Raw genomic sequence first — 8088 nt, forward strand, 5'->3', positions numbered from 1 at the left:
TGCCTGGCAATTTGATGTATTTTTTATATTTACATGTTTTCACTTCTTTACATTTCTTTCTTAGCACTCTTTTTTACTATCCATTTTTTTCTTCATAAGGAAGAACTCTTCTCATAAGGGTTTGAGATGATCCAGTAGGACAAGAGTAGAGGTCATTTGTGTGAAGCTTGAGAGTTACTGTATATAATATGAAACACCAAAACAAACAACCAAGGAAAGAGTTAAATTACATTTGAGGCTGAGGCAGGTGGATTGCAAGTTCAAAGTCAGCATAAGCAACTTAGTGAGACTCTGTCTCAAAAAAAAAAAATAAAATAAAACAGGCTGGGGATGTAGCTCAGTGGTAAAGCACCTCTGTGTTAAATCCCTTGTATGTATGTGTGTATGTATGTATAAATAAATAAATAAGTTTGTTTCTACTTGAGAACTTTGACTTATCTGTTTCCTCTCTAGGGTTCTGGCTTGTGCTGGGAACAGGGATTGAGTGTGAGAATGGTACTTACTACATCTATGCCCTTTGCTGCTGGTCTGACAACAAATGACAGCATGCAAGTGTAAGTACGTGTGAAATGCCTTCAACAAATCCACAACTGAAACAATACTCCATGTCTGACATCACTTGTCTTTGAGAACAAAATAGATAAAGGATGAAAATGGTAATTGTGTATCAAGGGGGTTAGGAGGCAGGAAGGCATTCCCAAGACATCACGGAATACTGCCTAGGAAGAAGCCAGCAGTAGACTTTTCAGCTATCATTCCACTTCCCTAATGGGCCATAGTTGTGTGAGATAAGTATTATGAAAGAGGAGCAGTGCCTGGTTGGGGTTTCCCTGGTGAGACTGAAACCCAGATTTATATTAGACCTTCTCAGCACCCTGTTTTCACACCTCTAGATGCTCCTTCCTGCAAATGATCTTGAGGGTTTTGTGAGTATTACTTCCAGGTGGCTGCAGATCCGCCAAATAGCTCAATGTTTTCACACAGGTATTTATTTTTAGATGAGCTCATGGTTTCTTAAAATCCTTGCTTATTTCTTGTAAGATTTATTGCTGGAAACTTATTTTATTGGTATTGCTACTTTGGCAACAATTTCTTTTAAATTATATTTTATACTGTTACTGCTGTGTAAAAATGCTATTGACTTTCACCTTTTGTGCTTTCAATGCTGTGAAGTATCCGAGTGCAAGGTAGATTAGAAGAAATAAAAATAGGTAGAAAGGAGACATAAAGGAAAGACAAGGAAAAAAAAAGACTTTAATTCAGAAGTTCCACATACTTTTCTAGGTCCATCATTTCTAAATTCCTGGGAAATCTGAAAATCTACATATTTATTGTAAATTAAACCTCCAATAAATTGATTAAGTAAAGAGATATAATATATTGAGAAACAGATAATTTAGGAGAATTTTCAGTGGTACTATTGATCAGACACTGAGGACCATGTCAGTTTGGGGATCCTGAGACTGACTGACCATCATAAACCATTTTGAGATTACCATACTGATGTCATTTCTACATATCTTTCCATACCCACCCTTCACCAAATTTCCTTTAAAAGAAGAGCCAGCAACCCCCAGAATGCATCTCTCACTCTTGAGATGGCCCACATTCTCCTTTGAATATGTATTTCTGGCTTTATCCCTGAAAGCATCTCTGCCTTGAGATTGTTAATATTCTCCCTTGAATGTGCATCTATTTTCTTAAATAAACCTCTGTCTATGCCTCTGACTGGAACATACTAAAATCCTTTTCCATCACATAAACTAAGGACCCTCCTTGTCCTGAGTTGAGTCCCTCCTTCTCTCTGGGAACTCCTAGAACCCTTCTTTAGAGACCTCTTTGCCCATGACAAGTGTACCTTTAAGGAAAAGGTTTTTGCCAGTGCACTACTTCTGGGATAACTTCATCTTCTTCATCATCCTTTCCTTATTTATGCCCATAAATTCACCTTCATGAAGTTCCTCTGGATGCATGTCTAGAGTTTCTTGAATGGTGGCAGTGTCCACATTATTTCTTTTGTAACCCCATTGACTGGTGATTAAAATTTCACTGCCAACCTCATGGTTTTTCATTTCTTTGCTACTCTTTCACTTTTGATGTCCAATTTCCTTTTTTTGAGCATCCATTTTTCATAAAATATCATGTGGGATATTATCAGGAAGGTAAGGAGGCAATACAACGATGCTGCTGTCTATAGGTGAACTTAATAATAAATGTACAATGATCAGTTACTGAGACTTTGAAGAAGTAATGTGATTGGTCACCAATCATGATGCTAACCTATTTTTTATGCACTAATTTTCAGACTTTATACAGTTACACACAATTAACATCCCATGTAACTGAAATTTAAACCAAATTTGTGTCTTTTTTTTAAACTAAAGCATGTAACTAAAATTTGTGCATATTGGAACTGTGCAAAGTAAGGACTGACTATATTGAACTGATATAGTATTGCTTATGCCTGTAAAATCCAGAGCAGCAATAAACAAATATACATTATAATCCAATTAGAAAATTTATAAAAAAAGAAAAAATACCATTCATAATAAGTACCTCAAACTTTTTATTCTCACAAATAAACTAAAAAATAATGGGTAAAACTTATATTAAAAAAGAAAACTAAGGGGCTGGGCTGTAGCTCAGTGGTAGAGTGCTGGCCTTGCACATGTAGGGCACTGAGTTTGATCCTCAGCACCACATAAAAATAAATAAATGTAGATATTGTGTTCATCTACAAATAAAAATATTTAAAAACAACAAGAGAAAACTAAAACCTTAGTGAAAGACATAAAGGAAGATATGAACAAATGAAGAAATACATAGTCCTGGATGACGAGAGTCAACATTCAAAAGATATAAATTTCCTCCTAACTCTACCTATAAATTTAATGTAATGCCAATTAAAAAAAATTGCCGGGAACTCAGGAGGCTGAGGCAGGAGGATTGCATGTTCCAGAGCAGCCTGGGCAACTTAGAAAGATCCTGTCTCAAAAGAAAATTAAAAGAGCTGGGGATGTTGCTCAGGAGTATGTTCAGTATGCTTGTTCAGTATGCATGAGGTTTTGGATTCAATGTTAACACTGCAAAAAAAAATGGGCTAGGAAGTTCTTGACTATTTTTATAACTGTGAAAAGAGGAAGGCTTTTTAATTATGAATCTAAACATAAGGATCAGGTCATAAAGCAAAGTGCTAATAGAGAACACAACAAAAACTTTAATTTCTTGTAATGAAAAAGACTACCTACAAAATAAGTTACAGACAATATCTTTCTACTATATATAACAGAAAAGGACTAATATTTATAATATAGAAAGAACTCTTTAAAGCAACAACATGGATAAATCTCAAAATAATTATGCTAAATAAAAAAACAGTCAAAAAGAGCAAAAAGTAACTATATAGTGCATGAATGCATTCATGTGAAATTCTAAAAAACAAAAACTAATCTAGAGTAACAGAAAGCCGATGAATGGTAGCCTTGAGTCAGGGTAGGGTACAGAAGGATGGAATGATGAAGAATCATTATGAACTCTTTTGGAGTGAAGGATGTGTTTATTATGTAGATTGTGGTGATGATTTCCCAAATATTTTCTATGTCAAAATTATCAAGTTGTAAACTTTGTCAGTTGTACCCTAGAAAACTTTAAAAAATCAACTCAAACAACACTTACAAAACTACTAAAATAACAAAGATTCATGTGCAGCCAATTCACAAAAGAAAGCCCATTACTGATAAAATTATAAGCAGATGTTTTCATTAACAAGGTAATGAAATTTAAAATGATAAATTTTATTTTTTTTTATTTTTTTTATAATCAAATGTACTATTATTGATCACAATTTATTTTAAAGTTATGAAAAGCCAGCAACAGTCAGGCTGGACAATACTTGATTGCACCCATGTTTCCATGGGACGTGGACAGCAGCACTGAGTTACACAATGAGAGCAACACTTCCTTTTCCACCTTCCTGGAAAAATGTTTGTTAGATAAGGCAAAGGATGGGCAGCTACTGAATGGCGATATGAACCATGCAAGAACAACAAAGAATAGGTAATGGGTGTGCAATAAATTGTTCAATCTTGGGCTGAGAGAGCAAGAAGAAAAACTGCAGGAGGTAATGGGTGAAAGGCATTTCAACTAATAATTTTTTTTTAATTAATGCAAGAAATAACTTTTAAAGAATGTCTTCCAGCCACCTTTACACAGGGCAGCACAATCCAAGGGTAATTTTCTTTTCTGTAATTTTAGGTTGATGCACAAGTGGTCTGTTTCTGCCCCCTCTTGTTCCACATGAAGGGGGAACAGATAAAACCACCTAAATGTCTTCTGCTAAAGCTCTGGATTATAGAAATGATCAACAAAAAACATTTATTTCACACCTAGGCATAAATAGCTAAACTGAAGATTACTGTTCACTTTCCTCTTCCATTATTTCAACTCTGCGAGGCCCGTAGAGTAAAACATAAGCAATATGCCAGTCTCCACCACCAGAAAGCCGCAAGATATCTTCTGGTGTTACAATGCTGACTTTATCATCATCAAATTTAATCCATTCATCTTGTTTCCTTTTCACCCATGACACATAATGACCTGAAGAACTAGACCTTCCCTGATGCGTTAGCACTGCTTGTAAGTCATAGTATCCACAATTATTGGAGCCAATATCATCCGCAAATGAAAAGGGTTCATATTTAACTTCTTTATGAGGACTACTCTTCTTGTCACCTGTATTTGGCTGTTGATTCACTTTTTTATCTTCTAGATCCTTGAATTTTGATCGAAAAGAGATCATTTTCTCTTGAAGTTCTGGTGTACACAGTTCATATACATCCAACATAAGAGGAAATTTAACATCCTTAAGAACTTTGGCATTCACAGATTCCTTCTCTTTATAAAAAAATCGAACCATCTGAATAGTTAAGTAAGCAGGTAGCCGGCTGATCTTGGAAGATTTGATATATAAAGCATTTCTTTGCAATGTCGGAGACTGTTTGGTGATTTCTTCCTGAAGCCGCAATTTAAGTCCTGTAAAAAGGTACTTGACTTCCTGATTGATAAAACAGCTAAGCTGAAGTTGATTTTCCTTTCCTTTGGTAACTTCTTCTTCGTCAGATTCTGTACATTTCATGGTTGTTTCAAATTCAACACCGAAGAACTGATCAATTAAACTTTTCTTTTTAGAAGGTGTCACTGCTGATGCAGATGAAGAATCTGACTCTTTAACAGAATCATCATCTATGGCTTCCAATTTTTGTTGTAATACTCGCATCATTTGTATCCAACATTCATTAGCATCCTGTTGAAGATATTGTCCTTGTTCACCCTTCTCCGAAAACTGTGGGAAAGCCATGTGCAAAAACTGCAGTAGAATAATAGGTGGAATACTAGAAGAAGTTTTATCCATGGAATCAAACAAATCTCTAAGGGCTGCAGTAATATACTGTGCTGAAGCCATTTCCCCTGAAGCTCTCAAGGCACCTGCATACCTCTTAAGGGCATCTTTGAGTTCAGGCACAGATCGAATACATTGAACTGTAGCATTCATGTAACAAGTGTTACCAAGATTTGTCAACCCACATGGTAATTCCATAGCAGATGCTAACTGCTCTTCTGTCATGTCTTCTACGAAGACAGTTTTAGATGAGGGTTCCTCCGGAAGAGCATCTGCTGACCCCATCTTTAGTAGAGTAATTCCATTTTTTATTTTGATGTTTCCCCAATCATCATCCTTCAAGGTTCCTCCTTTCACCATAACTTTCTGTCTGGCTGGCTGGACTCCAGTCAGTGCAAAAAGCTGAGCTTTGAACACCATTGGAGGTTCATCAGTATTCAATTCCACACCTTCAAATTTCTCCTTTCCCCATTTTACAGTAACTTCTCCAGACTCCAGAAGCTGTCTATATCTTCAACTCTGTCCCTGCAATGCCATCTCTCCAACTTCAGCAGTTCTAAAATGATAAATTTTAAAAAATCACTTTTGCTTATCAAATGGGAAAATTTCAAGATCTATAATATCCAGTGTTGAGGAGGGTGGTGGACATTGACATTCTCATATATTGCTGTAGGGCTGTGTATTTGAGAGTAATTTGGCTGTACCCATCAAGATTAGAGTTGTATATATTCTTTGATACATTTCTAGAAATCTCTATTGAAAAAAATCACACAAATTGGTACACCTATGTATAACAATATCTATTGTAACATTATTGGAAATAATGGTAACAACAATAAAACCACCTGAAACCACCTGGAAAAATATTCCTCCTGGTGAGAATAAATGGCAGAGGAGAGATTTTCACTTTTTGCTTTACTTCTAAAAATTTATACTTTCTTTTTCCCTAATGAAAGAAGTTCATATAAGATTTTATTTATGCTCACATATACTCAGCAATATATGTGTTTAAAAAAAAAACTAAAGTCTAAAGTTGATGACTTTATTCTCCTGTGGAAATGGTCTTTGGAACACTTAACTCTCTTATCAGTTTCCTGCCGCCTTGCTTGCCATCTGAGCCCCATATTTTAGTTTTGCCTTTTTAAAAGCCCCTAAGAATAGACATCACTCCTTCAATTATCATCCTCATTTTTTTCAGACAATGTTTTAGATCTATCTGTGTTGATCACTTTCTTTCCTTACCATGGTTTCTTGGATTTTGGACCTTCCTTCTGCTATTTTTCTTATTGAAGTACAACTTTTACATGTTCCTTATGTATAGATCTGTTGGTGTCACACTCATCTATTTCTATTCATCAAAATTCAGGAAAATTAATTTTGCTCTTACCCTTAGAATGTCTTCTGGGTACACAATCTGAGATAGACATTTTCTCTCAGCATCTTGTTGCTATGCTTCCTTTCCTGGTGTTCACTGGTTAGGGAAGAATTCTACTGGTGGTCAATTTGTGGTTTTCTGTTAGATATCCGACTTATTTCTTGCTTTTATGTTCTTCTGGTTGTTTTTTTTTTTTTTTTTTTTTTGGTATTCTGTAGTGTGGTGAGGTGGATAAAAGTTAGTTCTACCATATCATATGTCATGGGTAAGTAATCAGCTGTACCGAGGGACATTGATAAGCCAAGGACTCACACCAAGAACTTCAGTGTTCCAATTCTTCTTCCACCTCATAGAGAGCTACACCATGTGGGACACACAATAAGTTCAAGTGAAGAGACACTTCCTTCCTCATTTCTCTTTTTTATTGGGCAAGTAAGGAATTTTATCAATGGGGCAACCATAGATTACTTGACATCTAAGGAATGCCAACTTATATGTTAGCTGTTTATAGGAGTTTTCTGGGAAACCCAACTGCCTAGCACTTTAGGCATTGTGAGGCCAGTAAGAAATTACAGGCTTTCCTGTTGGGGGCAGGAGGTAGTTCCTGGCCCAAACTAATTCATTGTATGACAGAGACTCCCAGAGTCTCTTGCAGATAATTCAATTACTGTACCTTATTTCTAACCTCTAACTACCTTTCTTATCACATATCCAACATAGAAAGAGACCAGTTATTTGTCTTCACTACCACATTCGAAGCCCTTTATTTTGGGGGTCAGATATGTCTAAGATTAACTAACTAGGGTTTGTCATTTCTCTTAAGGGACAAGTTTTTGAGTCCCTATCTTGAGGGAGGAACCCAGAGGAGTCAGAAATGATTCTAGATGTCCAAGGGTGACATCTAGAGGCAGAAAGAATCATAGCTACAGTGCTACCTCCAGTAGGTGAATTTCCAGTAAGTCTTTCCAGCTATCTGCTTAGGTCCTCTTTCCAGGGGGTGGGGTGGGGTGGGGGATAGTGGTCAGGGACTGAGGCTTCTTCCTCAATCTCTGACCTTCCTGCACACTTTGGACTGCATTCCAATCAGGCTTGACCATTCATTCTAAGAACCATGATCAGGGATTTGTGATAAGCTGTCACAGTTTAGCCAAAAAGACTTACAACAAAGTCTGTTGTACAGAATTCTCACCACTTTGAGTATCAGCAACTCTCCTGCCCCCTTGGTGCAGGGTGCAAGAAGAGAGGACGAGCAAAATCAAGCCCTACCCTTGTCATCCCACCAGGGTGGTGAGTCCTGCTGGCCCTGGTTGTGATG

General features: G+C 36.6%; 1 pseudogene; it reads right to left on the minus strand.

Annotated features, from left to right (window-relative positions):
• Positions 1-3834: 3834 nt before the first annotated feature.
• On the minus strand, positions 3835-5875 carry LOC144253980 (ubiquitin carboxyl-terminal hydrolase 14 pseudogene; annotated as a pseudogene).
• Positions 5876-8088: the final 2213 nt, after the last annotated feature.

This window comes from Urocitellus parryii, chromosome 3 (assembly GCF_045843805.1).
Source record: "Urocitellus parryii isolate mUroPar1 chromosome 3, mUroPar1.hap1, whole genome shotgun sequence".
In the NCBI taxonomy this organism is placed as follows: Eukaryota; Metazoa; Chordata; class Mammalia; order Rodentia; family Sciuridae; genus Urocitellus; species Urocitellus parryii.